The 25,054-nt window shown below is 39.7% G+C and overlaps 1 protein-coding gene across 7 annotated transcripts in view; it reads right to left on the reverse strand.

The window, feature by feature from the left end:
* The window catches only part of CLEC4A (C-type lectin domain family 4 member A), a 56,037-nt gene that overhangs the window by 28,219 nt on the left and 2,764 nt on the right, over nucleotides 1-25,054 (reverse strand). For 2 of the 7 annotated variants that reach the window (XM_045061329.1, XM_011283790.4), the window contains exons 1-2: nucleotides 12,377-12,711; nucleotides 11,524-11,619 (exon numbers count right to left, since the gene is read on the reverse strand). The exons of 1 other annotated variant lie outside the window; for it this stretch is intronic. The gene's annotated coding sequence lies outside the window, so the exon portion shown is untranslated. Of the gene's footprint in view, nucleotides 1-11,523; nucleotides 12,246-12,376; nucleotides 12,712-25,054 lie in introns of those variants that run through there. 4 more of the 7 variants (XM_003988372.6, XM_011283789.4, XM_045061328.1 and 1 more) reach the window with 3 other exon arrangements.

Raw genomic sequence — 25,054 nt, forward strand, 5'->3', positions numbered from 1 at the left:
GGGTTGAGGCTTTGAGCCATGAGATGCCAGTCCAGCCAGGGAAGAGACGGAGACTGAGCTCAGCCTCATAGCAAATGACACAACCAAGCATGCCTATGTAACAAATGCCGATAAAACTCTGAGCACCAAAGCTCAGGTGAGCTCCTCTGTCTGGCAATACTGTGTGTACTGTCACATATTAATGTGCCAGGAAGGTGACATATCCACAGGGACAATGAAAGCTTCACACCTGGGACCCTCCCAGACCTCACCCTACGCGTGTCTCCCTTTGGATAACTCTGATTTGTATCCTTTTGCTATAATAAAACTGTAAGTAGAGCTGGCAGTCTTCTGAGTCCAGTGACTTATTCTAGCAAATTATCAAACCTGAGGGAGTCATGGGAATCCCCAAATTTGTAGGAGGTTGGTAAGAAGTAAGGGAAGCCCGAGAAACCCCCAACCTTGTGACTGGTGTCTGAAATGACAGCAGTCTTACACAGGACTATGCCCTGAATCTGTGAAATCTGGCCCAACCCCCGGCAGTTGGTATCATAAATCATTACAAGACCACAATATGATTAGTTTCATAAAACAAGACATTAGAATATTTGTGATTTTTTTTTTAACAAGATGGGAAGTGACCATCTTGTTCACTTTGGCAAATGACTTAAAAGAACTGGGAAACTTACTTAATATTGCTATGCTTAAAAAAAAAAAAAAAAGACGTGTTCCAATTTTGCTCACTTTTTCAGTGCTATGTAATAGCTTCCGGTGGTATGCTAATTAGCAGATATCAAAGCATATGAGCACACACGTACATACGCACACACACACACACACACACACACACACACACAATTAACCTGTGCTTTCAAGGTAAAGGTGATGTTTCAACAGTGAGAAGACGACTACCTCAAAAAAGGAACTGTGTTATGGACAGAGCGGATGGAAAATTGATAATTAGAAAAAAATTAGTTCCACCGTGTTGTGATGTTTTTCCTTTTGCCAAAAATTATATAAGGACGTGGTTTAGACATCTTCCTTTTTGAAATCTTCAAAATCTGGTTTCAGTGGGTTTTGAACTCATTTATCAACGATTTTAAAATGAACACTCTCATTAGTCTGCAAGAACAACTGGATTAATAACAGGAAAAAAGATATTTACTAGCTGGTTTTAACAGAAAGACTTATAAAGAGAATTGAAAAACAAGAATCACAACTTGTTAAGTACAGCTAATAATACACATCCCTTTTGAGCCATGTATCGTTATGAGGTATGTTTCACAGTTGATAGTTACTAAAAGCAAGAGCTGAAATAAACCAAACTTATAACTAATCAGATACTTTGCTCTCATAACAAGTAACACTAAATTTAAAATCATTTGAAAATATTATTTACTTTGCCTTTACCACATCCTTTTTAACTTTCATTTTTATTATAATATACATAATAGACTTGCTCGGGAGAGCATCAGTTATCTGTATAACCAACCATCTTAGTAGTTTAACACAACAACCATTAATTCAGCTCAAATTCCTGATTTGGGCAAATTGGGCTGGGCTCAGCTGCATAGTTCTGGTTTGAGTCAAGTGTGGCCGATCTCAGCTCAGTCTATTCACATCTCAGCTCAGTCTATTCACGTATCTCTGGTCAGATACCAGATTGATAGGCACTTATCTAGGATGGCCCCGACTGAGACAGCTTATATCTGCTCTATGTGGTCTCTCATCCTCCAGCCGACTAAGCAGGGTTCCAAGAGCAGCAAGAGAACAAGTCCAATGCACATAATCCCTGCTTGCCTCACATCACGTAGTCTTTCCTTGGCCAAAGCATTGCACCATCAAGCCCAGAGCCAGTGCAAATGCTACAAGACAAAAACTGTAAGAATGTGTGGACAAATTAGAGTCACTGCTACATTCAGTCTCGTTCAGAGAGGTAAATAAATCTGGATCACAAGATGCGGTACCAATTCTCCTTGGGATTTCTCCTGGTTTGATGCTCACGTAAGTGCTCTGGTTGAGACAATGATAGTGATAGATCCTGAAACATAAACCATCCTTTGTTCCAAGACAGCAAAGAAAGAGACTCAGAAATACTCCTGACACATGGTACTAAGGACACTAATGATCAAAAGGGGCGTCAAAAAAGAAGGCTGACTGCGAGAGGCCTCATTTAAATACAAAGAAATATACCAAAAAGGCGTGGGATGTGATCAATGAATGCAGACTAGAGGTCCCTGTCTGAGAGGCCATCATAACCTAGAGCTGGGGAAGGACAACACACACGAAAAGCAGACAATTAATACACCAACCACTTTTTAAAAATGGAAGCCCACAAAGTATGGCAGGAAAACAAACACGCATCAACAGTTTTACATGTGACTAGCAACTGATAGGCCCTCAAAGTGACATTTTAATTACAAGATCAGATAATCGATGACTGGAAAGCACTGATGTGCACTGAAAAGAACTAAGAAAGCCTGGACTGCCATATTTTTCTTCTTCTGACCCTACCTTCAAAAAGAGGGATAAGGCTGGGGCGCCTGGGTGGCGCAGTCGGTTAAGCGTCCGACTTCAGCCAGGTCACGATCTCGCGGTCCGTGAGTTCGAGCCCCGCGTCGGGCTCTGGGCTGATGGCTCAGAGCCTGGAGCCTGTTTCCGATTCTGTGTCTCCCTCTCCCTCTGCCCCTCCCCCATTCATGCTCTGTCTCTCTCTGTCCCAAAAATAAATAAACGTTGAAAAAAAAAAAAATTAAAAAAAAAAAAAAAAAAGAGGGATAAGGGGCGCCTGGGTGGCTCAGTCAGTTAGGCGTCCAACTTCAACTCAGGTCACAGTCTCGCGGTCCGTGAGTTCAAGCCCCGCATTGGGCTCTGGGGCCAATGGCTCAGAGCCTGGAGCCTGCTTCAGATTCTGTGTCTCCCTCTCTCTCTGCCCCTCCCCCATTCATGCTCTGTCTGTCTCAAAAATAAATAAACATTAAAAAAATTTTTTTAATAAAAAATTAAATAAATAAATAAATAAATAAATAAATAAATAAATAAAAAGAGGGATAAGTTAATATCAGTTTTGGGAAAAATGAACCTGTTGGTTTTCCATTGCAGGTTTATGATACTTCCATCGAAGCTACACAAAGAGTGACAATCAAGAGTCCTAAGGCTCCTAAATATGGAGGCTTATTTAAAATAATAAGGCTCCTATGAATTCATAGGACACCACAGCCATATAAAAGCAATCCTTGCACTGGTGCGAACCTATAGAGAAGTTCGTAGCACCAATCACTCTAAAGACCATCTTCACGCTTGCCCTTCCTGGCAAGGTTATTGCTTATTTAGTTATTTGTTGTTATGACTCAACCTGGGTTTCCTCTCCTTAAAAGCGACCAGTCCTGCTTTTAGTCATCAGCAGTGAAAAAGAATGCCAATAATGGTTAAGGCATTTGAGCTTACCACGCCCTGTGCTGCGATGCTTTTCTCATTTCAATATTCAAAATAATCCTGAAAAATATGCATTGTTACTCCCCATTTGACCAATGAGAAAACTGAGAGTTTGACAAGTTATTAAACTGGCCACAGAGCCAACAAAATTAGACTTTTAATTAATTTGAATCCAGGCCTAATTCCCAAATTTGTATTCTAAAAGGTTATCTTTCGGAGTGGCTTCAACATGGTGGAGGAGTAGGGGGCACCAAAGTTCCCTTGTCCCTCAAACAGCACAGAAACATCTCTAAGGGCCCACGGGGACAACTTGGTGGGCCATCGGTGCTCAATTGCAAATTGGGAGAGATACAACAGGTGGCGTAGGCACAGAGGGGAGAGATCCCCCTTCTGTGGAGAGAGAAAAGGAAGAGAAAGAGAGGCTGTAGAAGTGTAGGATTGTATGTGGACAAGAGAAACACTACAGATTGGAGAACGGAAAAAATGGAGAAAGCACCAATTTCTAACACGATCCAGGATTGTGGGTCTTTCTCCCGACTGGGGCGGGCTGCCCTGCACTGGCACCTCGCAGGGAGGAGAGCCAGCCCTGGGCTGGGTAGTGTGCTCAGAGGCACAGTCAGAGAGCAGTCCCCTCCCTTGAGTGCGGAAGAAGGTACATAGCCACTCTAAGGGCGCAAAACCCCGCAGCACCCACCAGCCGGAGGCCTTTTGTCAGCAGGCTGGGCAGAGTGGCTCCGGCTCTACCCCAGAACCCCGGGCACACAGAGCGGGATCCTTTAAGACATCGGGGTTTGAATCCCAGCTGACAGCCAGAGAGGCACGGGAGACTTAGAGCAGGACAAACCTGTCCCACTCACTCCCATGCAGAACTGTGAGGATGGCCTGAACAGAGTGGTCTGGGACACCCGGTCCACGGAGGAGAGACTGGGGTGTTGCCATTTTTCTCCCTATCACCAACAAGGTGGGGCTTCAGGGAACAGGACAATGGGCCCACAGTGGAGGCGGGACCTGCCTACACCAAACCACACCCCTCCCTGCCTGGTAACTGCGTATCTAGGAGCAAGACTGACACTGACCAAACCAGACAGCCCCTCCTCCAGACCACTGGCTCCAAGGCACCATCAGACATCAGTCCAACGATTTTGCATTTTCTGATTTGATTCTTGGTCTATATCTATCTATATACCTATATATATTAATACATATTGTATATTTATACATAATAAAAATATGTAATTATATATATATATATATATATATATATATATATATATATATATATATGTTTTTTTCTTCCTTTTCTTCCTCTTATTTCTTCCCTTCTCTATTCTGGTTGTTGGTTTGTTTAAGCAGACATTTTTAATCTATTCTTTTTACACCTCTTCTGTATCTCCTTTATTTTTTTTCCTCTCTCTCTCTCTCTCTCTCTCTCTCTCTCTCTCTGTATTAAGCTATATAGTTTCTCTGATTCTCTGCCTGGTCTTTTTTTTTCTTTTCTTCTTCCCCGCCCCTGTCATTTCTCTTTGTATGGGATAAGGCTTCTTCCAGCACCGCTGCCTTTTTAAATTTTTTCCAGGGTTACTTCAATGAACAAATCAAAGCATACCTGGTGGAGGGTCCCAACCACCACTACAAGTTGGGAGATAAAGCAACCAAAGTCACAACAATGGACAACGCACAACACACTCTGAAAACACCTCCTGAAGAGCTAGGCCCTATACAGTGTATGATCCCTTTTTAATATATCAGTGCTCACAGCTGCAGGACACATAACAAGCTATTAAAACATGTAAAAGATGGAAAACTAGCCAAAACGATGAAATGGAAGAATTCTCCTCAAGAGAAATTCCAGGAAGAAATGACAGCTAGAGAATTACTTAAAACAAATAGAAACAATATAATTGAGCAAGAATTTACAAAAATGGTCATAAGATTCATCACTGGGCTTGAATAAAGCATAGAAGACAGAAGAGAATCTATTACTGCAGAGATCAAGGAACTAAGAAATAATCATGACAAATTAAGAAATGGTGTAAATGATGTACAAAATAAACTAGATGCAGTGACAGCAAGGATGGAGAAGCAGAAGGGAGACTAAGTGAAATAGAAGATAAAATTAAGGAAAATGATGAAGCCAAGAAAAAGACAGATAAGAAAAAACTAGATCACAAGGAGGGAATTAGAGAACTAAGTGACTGAATGAAACATAATAATATCCATACACAGGAGTTCAAGAAGGAGAGACAGAAAGGGGCAGAAGGTTTACTTGAACAAATTATAGCTGAGAACTTCCCTAATTTGGGGAAGGAAGTAGACATCCAGGAGGCTCAGAGAACTCCCTTAAGATTTAACAAGAATAGGTTTCTCCACAGCATATCACAGTGAAACTAGCAAAATTCAAAGAGAGAATTCTGAAAGCAGCTACGGACAAACCAGCCTTAACCTACAAGGGTAGACACATATGGGTAGTAGCAGACCTGTCCACTGAAACTTGGCAGGTCAGAAGGGAGTGGCAGGAAATACTCAATGTGCTGAATAGGAAAAATAATGCAGCCAAGAATCCTTTATCCTGCAAGGTTGTCAGTCAGAATAGGAGAGATAAAGGCTTTCCCAAACAAACAAAAACTGGAGTTCATGACCACTAAACCAGCCCTGAAAGTGATCCTAAAGGGGACTCTGTGAATGGAATGCTGCCAAGACTACAAAGGACCAGAGACATCACCACAAGCATGAAATTTACAGATAACACAATGACACTAAATCCATATCCTTCAATAATAACTCTGAATGTAAATGGACTAAATGCCCCAATCAAAAGACATAGGGTATCAGAATGGATTAAAAAAAAAAAAAAAAAAAGATCCATCTATATGCTGTGTACAGGAGATTCACTTTAGACCTCAGGACACCTTCAGATTGAAAGTAAGGGGACAAAGAACAATCTTTCATGCTACTGGAAATTAAAAGAAAGCTGGAGTAGCCATACTTATATCAGACAAACTAGACTTTAAACTAAAGGCTGTAACAAAAGATGAAGAAGGGCATTATATCGTAATCACAGGGTCTATCCATCAAGAAGAGCTAACAATTGTAAATGTTTATGCCCCTAACTGGAGATAACCCAAATATATAAATCAGTTAATCACAAACATAAGCAATCTTATCGATAAGAATACGGTAACTGCAGGGGGCTTTAATACTCCACTTACAACAATGGACAGATCATGTAGGCAAAAATCAATAAAGAAACAATGACCTTGAGTGATACACTGGACCAGATGGACTTGACAGATATATTCAGAACTTTTCATCCAAAAGTAGCAGAATACACATTCTTCTCAAGCGCACATGGACCATTCTCCAAGATAGATCACATACTGGGTCACAAAACAGCCTTCAATAAATACAAAAGAATTCAGATCATACCATGCATATTTTCAGATCACAACGCTGTGAAATGAAATCAACCACAAGAAAAAATTTGGAAAGCCTCCAAATGCATGGATGTTAAAGAACATCGTACTAAAGAATAAATGGGTCATCCAGGCAATTAAAGAAGAAATTTAAAAATATATGGAAGCAAATGAAAACATGACAATCCGAACTTTCAAATGCAGCAAAGGCAGTCATAAGAGGAAAATACATTGCAATCCAGGTCTACCTCAAGACACACACACACAAAAAACCCAAATATAAAACCTAATCTCACACCTAAAGGAGCTAGAAGCAGAAAGCAAAGAAACCCCAAAGCCAGCAGAAGAGAAATAATAAGATTAGAGCAGAAATAAATAATGTAGAATACAAAAAACAGCAGAACAGATCAATGAATCCCAGAGCTGGTTTTTTGAAAGAATAAACAAAACTGATAAACCCCTAGCCAGACTTCTCAAAAAGAGAAGGGAGAGAACCCAAATAGATAAAATCACAAATGAAAGAGGAGAGATCACAACCAACACCACAGAAATACAAACAATTATTAGAGAATACTGTGAAAAATGATATGTCAACACACTGGACAACCTATAAGAAATGAACAAATTCCTAGATACCCACATACTACCAAAACTCAAATGGGAAGAAATAGAAAATTTGAACAGGCCCATAACCAGCAAAGAAAATTGAATCAGTTATCAAAAATCTCCCAACAAATGAGTCCTGGACCAGACGGCTTCCTAAGGGAATTCTACCAGACATTTAAAGCAGAGATAATACCTATCCTTCTCAAGCCATTCCAAAAAAACAGAAATAGAAGGAAAGCTTCCAGACTCATTCAATGAAACCAGCATTACCTTGATTCCCAAACCAAAGAGAGAACCCACTAAAAAGGAGAATTACAGGCCAATATTCCTGATGAACATGGAACCAAAAATTCTCAACAAGATACTAGCAAATCGAATTCAACAGTATATTAAAAGAATTATTCACCATGATCAGGTGGAATTCATTCTTGGTCTGCAGGGCTGGTTCAACACTTTCAATCAATACATCACATTAGTAGAAAAAAGGATAAGAACCATATGATCCTGTCAATAGATGCAGAAAAAGCATTTGACAAAACGCATCCTTTCTTAATAAAAACCCTCAAGAAAGTCAGGATAGAAGGAACATACCCTAACATCAGAAAAGCCATATATGAAAAGCCCACCACTAATATCATCCTCAATGGGGAAAAACTGAGAGCTTTCCCCCTAAGATCAGGAACACGACAGGGATGTCCACTCTCAACACTGTTGTTTAACATAGTGTTGGAAGTCCTAGCGTCAACAATCAGAAAACAAAATGGCATCCAAATTGGCAAAAAAGAAGTCAAACTTTCACTTTTCACAGATGGCATGACACTTTACATGGAAAACCCAAAAGACTCCACCAAAAAACTGCTGGAACTGATACATGAATTCAGCAAAGTCACAGGATACAAAATCAATGTACAGAAATCAGTTGCATTTCTATACACCAATAACGAAGCAACAGAAAGAGAAATCAAGAAGTTGGTCCCATTTACAACTGCACCAGAACCATAAAATACCTAGGAATAAACCTAACCAAAGATGTAAAAGATCTGTATGCTGAAAACTATAGAAAAGTTACAGAAAAGTTACAGTTATAGAAATTGAAGAAGACACAAAGAAATGGAAAAACATTCCATGCTCATGGATTGGAAGAACAAATATCGTTAAAATGTCAATACTACCCAAAGCAATCTACACATTCAATGCAATCCCAATCAAAATTGCCCCAGCATTCTTCTCAGAGCTAGAACAAACAATCCTAAAATTTGTATGGAACCACAAAAGACCCTGAATAGCCAAAGTAATGTTGAAAAAGAAAACCAAAGCAGGAGGCATCACAATCCCGGACTTTAGCCTCTACTACAAAGCTACAATCATCAAGACAGTATGGTATTGGCATAAAAACAGACATAGACCAATGGAATAGAATAGAGAACCCAGAATTGTACCCACGAATGTAAGGCCAACTCATCTTTGACAGAGCAGGAAAGAGTATCCAACAGAAAAAAGACAGTCTCTTTAGCAAATGGTGCTGGGAGAACCGGACAGTAACATGCAGAAGAATGAAACTGGACCATTTTCTTACACCATACACGAAAATAAACTCAAAATGGATAAAAGACCTAAATGTGAGACAGGAAACCATCAAAACTCTAGAGGAGAAAACAGGCAACAACCTCTTTGACCTCAGCCACAGCAACTTCTTACTCCACACATCTCTGAAGGCAAAGGAAAAAAAAGCAAAAATAAATTATTGGGACCTCATCAAGATAAAAAGCTTCTGCACTGCAAAGGAAACAATCAACAAAACTAAAGAGCAACTAAAAGAATGAGAGAAGATATTTGCAAATGGCATATCAGATAAAGGGTTAGTATTCAAAATCTATACAGAACTTACCAAACTCAACATCCGAAAAACAAGTAATCCAGTGAAGAAATGGGCAGAAGACATGAATAGACACTTATCCAAAGGAGATATCCAGATGACAAATAGACACATGAAAAGACGCTCAACATCACTCACCATCAGGGAAATATAAGTCAAAACCACATTAAGATATCACCTCACACCCATCAGAGCGGCTAAAATTAACAGCTCAGGAAACAAAAGATGCTGGCGAGGATGTGGAGAAAAGGGAACCCTCTTGTACTGTTGGTGGGAATGCAAACTGGTGCAGCCAGAAAAGTGTGGAGGCTCTGCAAAAAATTAAAAATAGAACTACCCTACGACCCAGCAATAGCACTACTAGGAAATTATCCAAAGGATACAGGAGTGCTGATTCATAGGAGCACATGTACCCCAATGTTTACAGCAGTGCTATCAACGATAGCCAAATTATGGAAAGAGCCCAAATGTCCATCAACTGATGAATGGATAATGAAAATGTGGTTTATATATATAATGGAATACTACTTGGCAATGAGAAAAAATTAAATCTTGCCATTTGCAACAACGCGGATGGAACTGGAGGGCATTATGCTAAGTGAAATAAGTCAGAGAAAGACATATCATATGTTTTCACTCATACGTGGAATTTGAGACTTAACAGAGGACCATGAGGGAAGGTAAAGGGAAAAAAATAGTTTCAAACAGAGAGGGAGGCAAACAAACCATAAGAGACTCTTAAATACAGAGAACAAACTGAGGGCTGATGGGGGGGGAGGTGCGGGGGAGAGGGGAAAATGGGTGATAGGCATTGAGGAGGGCACTTGTTGGGATGAGCACTGGGTGTTGTATGTAAGCAAGGAATCATGGGAATCTACTCCCAAAGTCAAGAGCACACTGTATACACTGTATGTTAGCTAACTTGACAAGAAATTATATTTAAAAAAATAAATACATATATAAAAATAAACTGCTACTTCTTGCAAATACATATGTACATACATACATACATACATACATACATACATACATACATAAAAGGTTATCTTTCAAAGAGTGAGCTACTGAAGCAGATATTGGATAACTATCTTTCAAAGATGTTATGGATGTTTTCTATAAAACTGTCATTAAATCTCTTTCGAATCAAAAATTTTGATTCCTTGGAACCTATAAAAATATTAAGGATTTGGATTTTAAAAAGATGGAGTTTATGTGGTGGTTGGTGAGAAATGGAAAAACTGTGTGTCTCCAGTCCCCCTATTGCTGAATATTATTTTTGCAGAAGTCCCATGCAACTAAATATAGGTTGTGGCAACCTGCCAATGACTCAAAGATACTCCTCCTGCCAAGAAAATATCTCAGAATCAGCCCCTTAGAGTTTCCCCCTGAATAATTCCAGTCTGAGCTTCAACCACCAAATGTGAAGCATACTCTTGGCAAGAAGCAGCTAACTTGGGGCACCTGGGTGGCTCGGTGGGTTAAGCGTCCGACTCTTGATTTCAGCTCAGGTCACGATCTCACCATTCATAGGATGGAGCCCCACGTCGAGCTCCTTGCTGACAGTGTGGAACCTGCTTGGGATCCTCTCTCTGTCCCTCCCCTGATCACACTCTCCTTCTCTCTCTCAAAAACACATAAACATTAAAAAAAAACTTTTTAGGGCACCTGGGTGGCTCAGTCGGTTAAGCATCCGACTTTGGCTCAGGTCATGATCTCACAGTCTGTGGGTTCAAGTCCCATATCAGGCTCTGTGCTGACAGCTCAGAGCCTGGAGCCTGCTTCCGATTCTGTATCTCCCTGTCTCTCTGTCCCTCCCCTGCTTGTGCACATGTGAGCACTCGCTCTCTCTCTCTCTCTCTCTCTCTCTCTCACAAAAATAAATACATAAACAGCAAAGACACATCTGATTAACATCACCAAGCTATGTCTAAGCTCCTGAGCATAGATTAATGTAATAAGTCACCTTTATTTGTACTTTTCTTCAGGCTTTATTGAGATAAAAATGGACATATAACTTTGTGTAAGTTTAAGGTGTACAATGTGATAATTTGATATATGGATATATTGTGAAATTATTACAACAGAGTTAGTAAATACCTCCATAACTTCATATAATTGCCCTTTCTTTTTTTGTAGTGAAAACATTTAAAATCCATTCTCTTAGCAAATTTCAATTATATAACACAGTATTTGACAATATTAGACTATACTCACAATGCTATACAGTAGATCTCCAGAACTTGTTAATCTTAGAGCTGGCAGTGTGCACCCTGTGACCAACATCTCGCTATTTCCCTTGGCTCCCGGTCCCTGGCAACAATGATTCACTCTATGAGTTCAGTTTCTTTAGATTCCACATATAAATGAGATCATACAGTATCTGTCATTTTTTCCAGCTTTGTGGAGATACTATTGAAATATAAAAAATGTAAGTTTAAGATGTATACGGTAATGATTTGATACATATATATATTGGAAAATGAATACTACCATAGGGTTAGTTAACACATCCATCCCTTCACGTGACTGGTCTACACTCTTAACAACTGCCAAGTATATAACACAATAATGTTATTTGACACACAAGCAAAGGCAACAAAAGCAAAAATAAACAAGTGGGGCTGCAGCAAACTAAAAAGCTTCGACACAGCAAAGCATAGACCACACATCAGTAATACCTCTCTCCCGGGGCTTTAGATCAAAAAAGAAAAACCAGTAGTTAAGAACAAGAGGAATCTGGAATATCTTGTTCCATCAGATATAAAGGAACTGAATAATTATTTTTCACATCACCAAAACGGGTGACCCATTGAGATTCCCAGCCTCGGTCCCCCCGCAAAGATCAACAGCTATCCATGAACAAAAAAAACTGCTCTAGGAGAGCTGTGAAGTCTACTTCAGAAACTTTAGCAACACGGTGGAACAAAAAACCTGAGAATAACCACACAGGAAGAGAACAAACAGCTTCATTTTGCCTGCACTTTCCCACCCTCCCACCCCGGACCACCCAAGGCAACACTGCTCAGCACCAAGAGGGTTCTTCCCAGCTGGAAAGAGTTCTCCTTACCAGGAAAGGGAAAATGGGGTGAATGATCAGCCTCCCTAGCCTTTCAGAGCGCTTCAAGAAGGTCTCACTTCAGTTTCAACCCACCCAGACTGGCAGAGCCGAGTTGCATAGCATCAGCTAGGAACAAGGAACAAAAGCAGAAGCTACCAACAGCAGCCACACATGGTCACAGGTCACATTTCACAGCTCGGCGACATGATCCGCAGAAAACCCAGATCATGCCACTGCAAAAACTAACGACCGCGGCAGACTCCCTGTAGATTTCACCAGCGTTTGCCTCACAGATACTCACATTTGCTGACACCAGACATCCGAGTCCCTCCCCGTTCCAACACCTCTCCGTGCACACCACCCCCACCCCCCACCAGAGCCCCTGAACCACACCAGCAGTCAACCATGGCCTCTGCAGCTGTTCCAATACAAGATGCTAGCATGGACCCCAGAGGATTACCCCAAACGTCATGTGTGCACTGAAGTGTAGCTTCTCCAGCTATACACTTGCACGTGGCCAGCCTGATGCCTATCACTGGCCACCACTACCGTGCACACACCCAGAGGGGGAGACCATGCAACTAGAGGAGAATGCACCAACGGCCCAGGCTGTTGCCGGTGAGCCCAAAGCTGACTCCCACCCTTGCGGCCTGCCCTGGCCCCCACTACTCCATGTGGCTGCAACTGGTCCTCACTGCTTAACTGGCTCTCGCAGCTGGTCCCCACAGCCAAGTGTGTGCATACCACAAGCCCCAGCCACCACCACTGCCTGCCCTGGCCCAAACTGCTGAGGTCTCCAAAATAAGTGTCAAAAACGTGTCAATGCCGTGGACCCCAACGGTCTGAGCCAAAGACACATCATGCCCCACCCCATCTATGGCACAACTACACATCCCAGCAGTTGGCACCCTGCACCACTAGAACTGGGGTCACAGCATGCTCTAGCATATGCCCACCCACAGACAAATGCCTTCCCTTAGGGAAGTTAGGCCATAGGTCTAGAAGAGGGGCTGTTTCTTCAAATATTCAGACAACTATACTAGGCTACAAGGATAATGAAGAATCAGGGAAATATGCAGGGAAGTACAGTAAACCTCTAGTAACTAGCCCCAAAGAAATGGCAATCTAGGAATTACCTGACAAAGAATTCAAAATAATTGTTCTAAAGATGCTCAGAGAGCTGTAAGAGAACTGAGAGAAACAATTTCATATAAGAAAAACAATACAAGAAAAAAGAAGTCCAACAGAGATCATAAGAAAAAATCAGAAATTTTGTAGCTGAAGAATTATCACTGAAGGACATTCAACAGAAAGCTTCAACAGCAGCCTTAACCAAGTAGAACAAAGAATTTTGATCTAGAAGATAGATCAAATGAAATCTAGAGAGCAAAAAGAAAAAAGATGAAAAGAGAGGAATAAAGTCTACAAGACTTATCGGAAACCATTAAAACAAACACACATCATTGGAGTCCCAGGATACAAAAACCTCTTTAAAGAAATAATGCTCTTTAAAGAAATAATGGCTCTTTAAAGAAATAAAGAAAGCTCTTTAAAGAAATAATGGCTAGGGGCGCCTGGGTGGCTTGGTCGGTTGAGTGACCGACTTCGGCTCAGGTCATGATCTCATGGTTTGTGAGTTCAAGCCCCGCATCAGGCTCTGTGCTGACGGCTCAGAGCCTGGAGCCTGCTTCTGATTCTGTGTCTCCCTCTCTCTGCCCTTCCCCCACTTATGCTCTGTCTCTCTCTGTCTCAGAAATAAACATTAAAAAAAAAAAAAGAAAGAAAAGAAATAATGGCTAAACATATCCCAAACCTAGAGAGAGATTTGGACATTCAAATTCACGAAGGAAGACATCACCACAAAAATGCAATTCAAAATGATCTTCTGCAAAGAAGAACAAAGGTAGAGGTATCACAGTTCCAGATTTCAAGATGTACTACAAAGCTGTAGTCATCAAACAGTAGGGTACTCGGGTGCCTGGATGGCTCAGTCAGTTAAGCGTCCGACTTTGGCTCAGGTCATGATCTCACGGTTCAAGAGTTCGAGCCCCACATCCAGCTCTGTGCTGACAGCTCAGAACCTGGAGCCTGTTTTGGATTCTGTGTCTCCCTCCCTCTCTGCCCCTCCCCTGCTCATGCTCTGTCTCTCTCTCTCTCTCAAAAAAAGTAAATAATAAACATCTTAAAAATTAAAAAAAAAAAAGCACAGAGAAGAAATATGCAGTCTTCTCTGTGGCACTTAAAAAAAAAAGAGAGAAAGAAAGAAACAGTACGGTACTGGCACAAAAACAGACACGTAGATCAATGAAATGGAATAGAGCGCCCAGAAATAAACTCAAACTTATATGGTCAATTACTTTATGACAAAGAAAGCCATGGATATACAGTGGGTAAAAGACCATCTCTTCAACAAATGGTGCTAGGAAAACTGGACAACTACATGTGAAAGAATGAAACTGGACCACTCTTACACCATACACAAAAATAAACTCAGGTTAAAAACCTAAGTGTGGGGGTGCAGGGGGCTCAGTTGGGTGAGTGTCAAGGTCTTGATGTCCACTCAGGTCATGACCCCAGGGTCCTGGGATTGAGCCCCCATGTCAGGCTCTGTGCTGAGCAGGGAGCCTGTTTGAGATTCTCTCTCTTTCTCCCTCTGCCCCTCTCCCCAGTTTGTGCTTTCTCTCTTTACAAGTAAAAATAAAAGGGGGGGCACCTGGGTGGCTCAGTTGGTTAAGCATCTGACTGTGGCTCAGGTCATGATCTCACGATTCGTGAGTTCGAGCCCCACACGGGGCTCTGTGCTGACAGTTTGGAGCCTGGAGCCTGCTTTGGATTCTGTCTCCCTCTCTCTCTGCCCTTCCCCCACTTGTGCTCTCGCTCTTGCTCCTCTCTCTCTCTCTCTCTCAAAAATAACCAACCAGTAAAAAAAAAAAAAAAAAAAAAAAAAAAGAAAGGTGTACCCGGGAGGTTCAGTCAGTTAAGCATCTGACTTTGGCTCAGGTCATGATCTCATGGTTCATGGGTTCGAGCCCCACGTCAGGCTCTGTGCTGATAGCTCAGAGCCTGGAACCTGCTTTACATTCTGTGCCTCCCTCTCTCTCTGCCCCTCCCCTGCTCACTCTCTGTCTCTGTCTGTCTCTCAAAAATAAACATTTTTTTTTAATTTTTAAAAAGTAAAAATAAAAAATAAATAGGGATGCCTGGGTGGCTCAGTTGGTTAAGCATCTGACTTCAGATCATGATCTCATGGTTTGTGGGTTCAAGCCCTGCATCAGGCTCTGTGCTGACAGCTCAGAGCCTGGAGCCTGCTTCAGATTCTGTGTCTTCCTCTCTCTCTGTTTCTCTCCTACTCTCTCTCTCGCTCTCTCTCAAAAATAAATAAACATTAAAAAAATTGTTTTAATTTAAATAAATAAAAACCTAGATATGAGACAGGAAACCATAAAATTCCCCACAAAAAAAAAACATAGGCAATAATTTCTACATCGGTTATAGAAACGGTTTTCAAGATATGTCTCCTGAGGCAAGGAAAACAAAAGCAAAAATAAACTACTGGGACCACACCAAAATAAAAAACTTCTGCACAATGAAGGAAACAAATCAACAAAATGACAAGGCCACCTACTGACCCGGAGAAGAAATCTGCAAATGATATATTCAATAAGGGGTTAAAATCCAAAATATATAAAGAACTACAACTCAATACCCCCCCAAAAAAAAATCCTATTAAAAATGGGCAGAGGACCTGAATATTTTCTAAAGAAGACATATGTATGTTTTCATCAGAGAAATGCAAATCAACACCACAATGAAATATCACCTCATACCTGTCAGAATGGCTAGAATCAAAAAGACAAGAAATAACATGGGGAGAAAAAGGAAGCCTCATGCACCATTGGTGGGAATGCAAATTGGTACAGCAACCGTGGAAAACAGTATGGAGGCTGCTCAAAAAAATTAAAATTAGAAATAGTGTATGATCCAGTAATTCCACCACTGGGAAAACAAGAACACTAATTCACCCCTTAAGAGGCACCCCTTATGTTTATTGCAGCATTGTTTACAGTAGCCAAGAAATGGAAGCAACCCAAGTGTCTACCAATAGATAAATGGATAAAGAAGATGTGGGGTGTGTGTGTGTGTGTGTGTGTGTGTGTGTGTGTGTATAATGGAATATCCCACAGCTGTAAGGAAGAAAGAGATCTTGCTATTTGTAATATGGATAGCCCTAGAGCATATAATGCTAAGTGAAGTTAAGTCAAACAGACAAAGGCAAATACCATATGATTTTATTCGCATGTGGAATTTAAGAAAAACAAACAAAGAGACAAAAAATAAAAAGACTCAAATACAGAGAATAAACTGGTGGTAGCCAGAAGGGAGGTCGGTGGGGGGATAAGCAAAATAGATAAAGGGGATTAAAAAGTATGAACTTCCAGCTACAAAAAAAAAAAAAATAAGTCACAGAGATGAAAAGTACAACACAAGGAATACAGTCAATAACATTATAATAACGTGGTTTGGAGACACGTGGTGACTATACTTCTCGTGCACTGAGTAATATGTACAACTATTGCATCATTACGAGGTATACCTGAAACTAATAAAACACTGTGTGTTAATACTTCAATTAATAAAATAAATTATCTTCTCCAGGACACATTATGGTAAAACTGTCTAAAATCAAAAAGACAAAGAGAGGATTTAAAAAGCAGCAAGAGAAAAAATATCTCTCTCACACAAAGCCATAAGCAGATTTGCCAGTAGAATCCTTGCAAGCCAGGAGAGAATAGGGTGATATATTCGTGTTCAAAGTGCTGAAAGAAAGAAACAGTCAACCAAGAATATTTTACCCACCAAAATTATCATTCAGAAATGAAGGTGAGGGGCTCCTGGGTGGCTCAGTCAGTTGAGTGTCTGACTCTTGATTTTGGCTCAGGTCATGACCCCAGGGTCATGGGATCAAGCCCTGCATCAGGATCCATGCTCAGCTTGGGATTCTCTCTCTCTCTCTCTCTCTCTTTCTTTCTCTCTCTCTCTCTCTCTTTGTCTCTCTCCCCCTCTTCCTCTCTCTCTCTCTCTGTCTCTCTCTCCCTCTGCCCCACTCACACACTCTCCCTCTCTCTAAAATAAATTTTTTTAAAAGTTTAAAAATGAAGGTGAGAGAAAGACTTTCCCTAAGAAACATAAGTTGAGGGTGTTCATCACTACTAGACTTGCTTTATAATAAATGCTGAAAGGAATTCTTCAAGCTAAAATGAAAAATTGCTCGTTAGTAATATGAAAGTATTCAACACACTGGTAAAGATAAGCCTATAGCTATATTCACTTAATTCTAGCATAAAGGTTAAACACAAAGGCATTAAAAACAGCTATAGCTAGAATAATTAAATGGATATACAATATAACAAGAGGTAAATAGTGACATCAAAAACATAAAAGGGGGAATAAAAGGGTAGAGTTTTTGTATGCAAAGTTAAATTGTTATCAGCATAAAAGACTATTTCATATATGTGTATACACACACATACATACATATATATGGTGCTTTATGGAAGTTTCCGAGCCTACAGTAGAGTCAAAAACATTAAGAGAGGGGCATCAAAGCATACCACTACAGAAAATCATCAATTCACAAAAGAAGGCAGCAAGAGAAGAAGAAAGGAACAAGGGAACTACAAAACAAAAAAACAATTTTAAAAATGGCATTAGTAAATCCTTACCTGTCAATTACTCTAAATGTAAATGGATTGAATTCCCCAATGAGAAGACATAAAGTGACTAGATGGATAAAAAAACCAAGACTCAACTATACATAACCTACAAGACACCCACTTCAGTTTTAACGATACACATAAGTGAAGAGTGAATGGATGGGATAAGATATTCCACACAAGTAGAAACCAAAAGAGAATGGGATGGCGATCCATATACCACAAAACAGACTTGCAGCCAAAAATGGTAACAAAAAAATAAAGTCATTAAATAATGTCAAGAGGATATAACAACCCCAAATATATATGCACCCAACAGCAGAGCACCTAAATATATTAAGTAAATACTAACAGATTTGAAGGGAGAAATAGATGGTACAGTAATAGCAAGAGACTTCAGTATACCACTTTCAACAACGGATGGATCACCCAGATAGAAAAATCAACAAGAAAATGTTGGACTGCAGCCATTCTTCGGACTAAGGGACCTAACAGACATATACAGAACGTTCCATCCAACACCAGTAGAATACATATTCTTCTCAAGTGCAAACATAACATTCTCCAGAACAGATCGTATGTTAGATCAAAAAAAAGTCTTAGGAAATTTAAAAAGACTGAAATGTTCTCCAACCACAATAGTATGAAACTAGAAATCAGTAATAGAAGAAAACCTAGAAAATTCATAAATATATGAAAATTAACACATTCCTGAATAACCAATACATCAAAGCAGTCAAGCAGGAAATCAAAAAATATCTTGAAACAAAAGTAAAAACACAACATACCAAAACCTATGCAAGGCTACAAAAGTAATTCTAAAAGATAAGTTTCTGGTGGTACATTCTTACATTAAGAAAAAAGAAACATCTCAAATAAATAACCTCACTACACCTCAAGAAATTAGAAAAAGAAAAACACACTAAGCCCAGAGTTAGTGCAAAGAATGAAATAACAAGAGTCAAAATGAAAATAAATGAAACAGAGACCAGAAAAACAATAGAAAAGATCAACAAAACTCTGCTGGTGTTTTGAAAAGATAAAATTGCCTTGCCTTTAGCAAGACAGAAAAAGGAGACTCAAATAAGTACATTACAAAATGAAAGAGGAGACATCACAACTGGTACTACAGAAATACAAAGGATAGTAAGAGACTACTATAAACAACTATATGCCAAGAAACTGGATAACCTAGAAAACTGAAAACATTCCTAGAAACATACAGCCTACCAAGACTAAATCAGTAAATAACAGAAAATATGAACAGACCAATAACAAGTAAGGATTTTTAATCAGAAATCCAAAACCTGCTAACAAAGAAAAGTCCATAACCAGATGATTTTAAAGGAGAATTCGACCAAAAATTCAAGAGGGAAAAACACTCCCAAATTCATTTCATGAAAAAGAAATAAAGAAAACAATCCCATTCACAATAGCACCAAAAACAACAAAATTGGAATAAATTCAACCAAGAAGGTGAAATTTCTATACCCCAAACACTGCAACTTTGATGAAAAAAAACTGAAAACGAAACATGAAAAGTCATCTTGTGTTCATGGATTGAAAGAGTTAATATTGTTAAAATGTCCACATTTTTTTACAACACTCCCAAAAATTAACTCAAAATAGGTTAAAGATTTAAATTTAAGACCTGATATAGTAAACTTCTATAAGAAAACATAGGGAGGAAGTTCCCTGACATTAGTCTTGGCAATGATTTTTTAGATATGATACAAAGAGCACAAGCAACAAAAGCAAAAATCAACGAGTGGAACTGTATCAAACTAAATGGCTTTTGCACAAGAGAAACATTAAAAAAAAATGAAGACAACCTATGGAATGGGGAAAAATATTCGCAAACCATATATGTGACAAGGAGTTCATACTCAAAATATTTAAGGAACTCCTACAACTCGGTAACAAAAAAACAATCCAATTAAAAATGGGCGAACTAAATAGACATTTAGGAACTAAATGACATTAGAGGAACTAAATAGACATTTTTCCAAAGAAGACAAAATGGCCAACAGCTTTTTCTTTCATTTACAAAAGGTTTATTTAGTCACAAGTAGTTGACTGTCTCAATGTGACTCAAGACCACAAAGATACTACTTCTACTTTACTCCCTTCCATGCCCTAGGGCCCAGCCTGGCAGGAGTGATGCTTGGGGCCCATTCACAAGAAAGATGGTCAGCATCAGTAAACATCAGGGAAATGCAAATCAAAACCACAATCAAATATCACCTCACACCTTGTCATCAAGATGACAAGAGTTAACAAAAATTGGCAAGGATGTGGAGAAAAGGGAACCCTTGTACACTGTTGATGGAAAGGCAAATTGGTACAGCACTATAGAAAACAGTATGGAGGTCTTTCAAACCATTAAAAACGAAACTACGATATGGTCCAGCAATTCCACTTCTAGATATACATCCAAAAGTAATGAAAATAGGATACTGGAGAGATGGAAGCACTCCAATGTTTCATGCAACATTACTCAGAAAGATCAAGATATGGAAACACCCTGTGTCCATTTATGACGTGGTGTATATATGTGTGCATATGTATATATATGTACACACATACATAAAAAATCTTACTCAGCCATAAGAAAGAAGTAAAACCTGCCATTTGCAACCACATAGATGGGCCTTGAGGGACAATGCCAAATGAGATAAGTCAGACGGAGAAAGACAAATATATGTTATCATTTCTCTGTGAAATTGAAAAACCCCAAACTCACAGAAACAAAGAGTAGATTGGTGGTTACCAAGGGCTAGGGCGTAGGAGAGTTGGGGAGATGTGGTTTAAGGGTACAAACTTGCCACCAGTAGATAAGTCCTGGACATCTAATGCATGGTATAGTGATTATAGACAATACTGTATTATAACCTTCAAAGGGGTAAGAGACTAGATCTTAACTGTTCTCACCAGAAAAAAGAAATAATAATTCTGTGATGTAATACAAGTGCTACCTAACACAATGGTAGTAACCATATTACAATATATAAATGTATCAAATCAATATGTGGCACATGCCTAAACTAATGTCATGTTACATATGTCAATTATATCTCGATAAAAATTTATTTTTTAAAAAAGAAAAGAACTCCCATCATTATGTCCTTACACTTACCATTTTATTGCACATCCTGATAGCCAGAATTAGAATAGCCATTAAGCAGCAGTAGTAGTCCCATGTGCCAGGCCATCCTGAGCACTTTAAAATGTTAATGTCACCGTCTCTCAAGGCAAGGGAAATGAAAGCAAAAATGAACTATTGGGACCTCATCAAGATAAAAAGCTTCTGCACTGCAAAGGAAACAATCAACAAAACTAAAAGGCAACCGACGGAATGGGACAAGACATCTGCAAATGGCATATCAGATAAAGGGTTAGTATCCAAAATCTATAAAGAACTCATCAAACTTGACACCCAAAAAACAAGTACTCCAGTGAAGAAATGGGAAACAGACGTGAACAGACATTTTTCCAAAGAAGACATCCAGATGACCAACAGACACATGAAAAGATGCTCAACATCACACATCATCAAGGAAATACAAATCAAAACCACACTGAGATACCACCTCACACCAGTCAGAGTGGCTAAAATTAACTCAGGAAACAACAGATGTTGGCGAGGATGTGGAGAAAAGGGAACCCTCTTGCACTGTTGGTGGGAAGGCAAACTGGTGCAGCCGCTCTGGAAAAGTGTGGAGGTTCCGCAAAAAATTAAAAATAGAACTATCCTATGACCCAGCAATAGCACTACTAAGAAGGTATCCAAAGGATACAGGAGTGCTGATTCATAGGGGCACATGTACCGCAGTGTTTATAGCAGTGCTATCAACAATAGCCAAATTATGGAAAGAGTCCAGATGTTCATCAACTGATGAATGGATAGAGAAGATGTGATTTATATATACAATGGAATACTACTTGGCAATGAGAAAGAATGAAATCTTGCCATTTACAACAACGTGGAAGGAACCAGAGGGCAATATGCTAAGTGAAATAAGTCAGAGAAAGACAGATACCATGTTTTCACTCGTATGTGGAACTTGAGAAACTTAACAGAAAACCATGGGGGAAGGGAAGGGGAAAAAATAGTTTCAAACAGAGAAGAAGGCAAACCATAAGAGACTCTTAAATACAGAAAACAAACTGAGGGCTGATGGGAGGGGGTGCGAGGGAGAGGGGAAAATGGGTGATGGCATTGAGAAAGACACTTGTTGAGATGAGCACTGGGTGTGGCATGTGAGCGATGAATCATGGGACTCTACCCCCAAAACCAAGAGCACACTGTATACACTGTATGTTAGCCATTACTTGACAATAAATTGTATTAAAAAAAAAACACTAAAAAATGTTTCAGTAAAAAAATAAAAATAAAAAATATTATTGTGACAATAACTCTAGAAAGTAGGAACTATTATATTCATATCACATAGGAATAAACCAAGGCAAACAAATGTTAAGTAACTTGTCCAAAGTTAAAAAACCAATGGGGCGCCTGGGTGGCTCAGTCGTTTAAGTGTCTGACTCTTGATTTCGGCTCAGGTCATGATTTCATGGTTTGTGGGTTCGAGCCCCACATTGGGCTCTGTGCTGACAGCTCAAAGCCTGGAGCCCACTTTGGATTCTGTGCCCTTCTCTTTCTGTCCCTCCCCCTGCTCATGCTCTGTCTCTCTCAAAAATAAATAAACATTAAAAAAAAAAAAAAAAAAGTAAGTGGCACAGCAAAATTTTGCACTGTGGCAATTTGTTCCCTCCCAAATCCATGGTCATAACCACGACTACACTTTACTACCCATTAAAGTCTGAAGAAAGTATTATTCTGTACTTCATTTTCTGCCTACCTAAAGAGCTACCTTACTACATTCTCAACAAATGCATCAAATGCATGGTTAGACTCCATAGATATGTCCCTTGACAGTCTTCATGTACGTCTTTCTTTTTAAACACCTTCCGTCACCAGGATGTATGAGTAGTATTTCCTACAGTTGCTGGAGTTGCTAGAGGGAGCTTGCCCTCTAGTGGCCCCATGCTGATACGCAGCCAGAGGTAGCATTCACAGAAAGTGCTTCAGTGACATTCTTTCCCAGTATAGGTTCAGTGGCAGAACACATGTAAGGGAAAAGAAAATATTAAAAAGCAAGTAATCCACAATGGGTCTTAACGCAATATTATTGTGAGTTTTTTAATGTTTATTTACTTTGAGTGAGAGAGAAAGAGAGAGAGAGAGCATGAGGAGGGGCAGAGAGAGAGGGAGAGAGAGAATCCCATGCAGGACACAGAGCTCGACCTCACCAACTGTGAGACCATGACCTGAGTCAAAATCAAGAGCTGGACACTCAACCGACTGAGCCCCCCAGGCACCCCCCGCGTTACTGTGTTTTAATTGAGCTCATGACACTGTGCTTAGACTGAGTAGACCGATAAGGCAGAACAGGAGGGCACTGTGGACATTACGTTACTCCTGGCTCAGATGTAGCCAATTCAACTATACCAGAGCTTTTTCAAAAAAAACGAACTACCGCTCTACTTTGATATCTTTCAAAACGGGACTGAAAATGACAATAATGGCAAAATCTGAAATAAATGCCCAAAACAGTCACAAGCCTATATGTAAGTCCCCCAGGGTTAAGGGACCTGAAAATCAAGATAACTCTCATTTTTCCTTTCTTTCTCAAGAGAATATGTGTGTGATTGATGGGGAGCTCTTGAGTAGGAGCTGTTGTTTGTTTTTTTTCTTCTTTTAAGTAGGCCTCACACCTAGCATCAACATGGGGCTTGAACTCAAAACCCTGAGATGAAATCAAGAGTCGGACGTTTTACCAACTGAGCCACCCCATTGCCCCAAGTGGGAGTTCTATAGTCACATACCGTATGTGTGTGTCATGCACAGTTAAGAGGCAATAACAGAAATGGTGTGTTTTTTTAAGCTACAAGATAACTAAAACATAACCAAAGTGCAATGTCATCTTAAGACAGTGACGGTCATCAAAATGAGACCGTAAATTACCAAGCGTATCTGCAGCTGTGCTTTATTTACAATACCATTTTTCTTTTCCCAGGTCACAGGGTTTATGCACCAAAGTAAAATTTTTCTTCATCACTGCCTTTTTGATTCCCTAATAGTGATGGATTTTGGAGCACATAAATGAGATTTTCTGCAACTATGACAAGGCATACAAAGAACACTTACGTCATGTAGCTAGGAACAACCCTGAGAATGAGTAAAAGAAGGAAAATACCCAACTTACTGATTTCTAATCCATCTTCACTGAAATCACCGTTAATTCGACAAGTATTTAATGAGCATCTACTATAACACAAAAGTATAGGGAAGTATGGTTTGTAGATAAAAATGAAGACATGGTCCTTATGTTCAAAGAGCTTAAAAACTAATATTCTAACTAATATTACAAACTAATATTAATTAGCATAATTAATATTACAATGTAATGTTATTAGAGAATTTCAACAGCAACCTAAACAAAACAAAGGAGATCATTTTTCAGACTGAAAGAATAGGTGACATTTCACGAAGTATTATTCGCGCCAGCTTTACGAAACGGGAAGGATTTCAATAGGCAGGAAGGTATTGTAGGCAGAGGGAATTTTAGCAAGCAGTCAATGCTCAGGGTGCTAATGGCATTTGAAGAATGACTAGTATCCTGGTTTCAGGAGCATATTTTGAGTGAAAGGGAAAACAAGGTTGAGGATGAAATGGTACTTTGGACTTTATGACCTAAGCAAAGGAAAATCATTAAAGACAATGAGTCAGGGAAGAAACGGCGTGGGCAGGGCTTGATTTAGGAAGGTGATTCCGGTGGCAACAGGGAAGGTGAATTGGAGCTAGAGGAAAAGAAAAGAAAGCCAGAGGCAGGCCAACTGCCTAGAAGGTTATCAGGATGAAGTGGAGTAATACAAGTTCACACTACAACTGTGAAGGCAGATTCTAATG

The sequence above is a fragment of the Felis catus genome, chromosome B4, assembly GCF_018350175.1.
Source record: "Felis catus isolate Fca126 chromosome B4, F.catus_Fca126_mat1.0, whole genome shotgun sequence".
NCBI lineage: Eukaryota > Metazoa > Chordata > Mammalia > Carnivora > Felidae > Felis > Felis catus.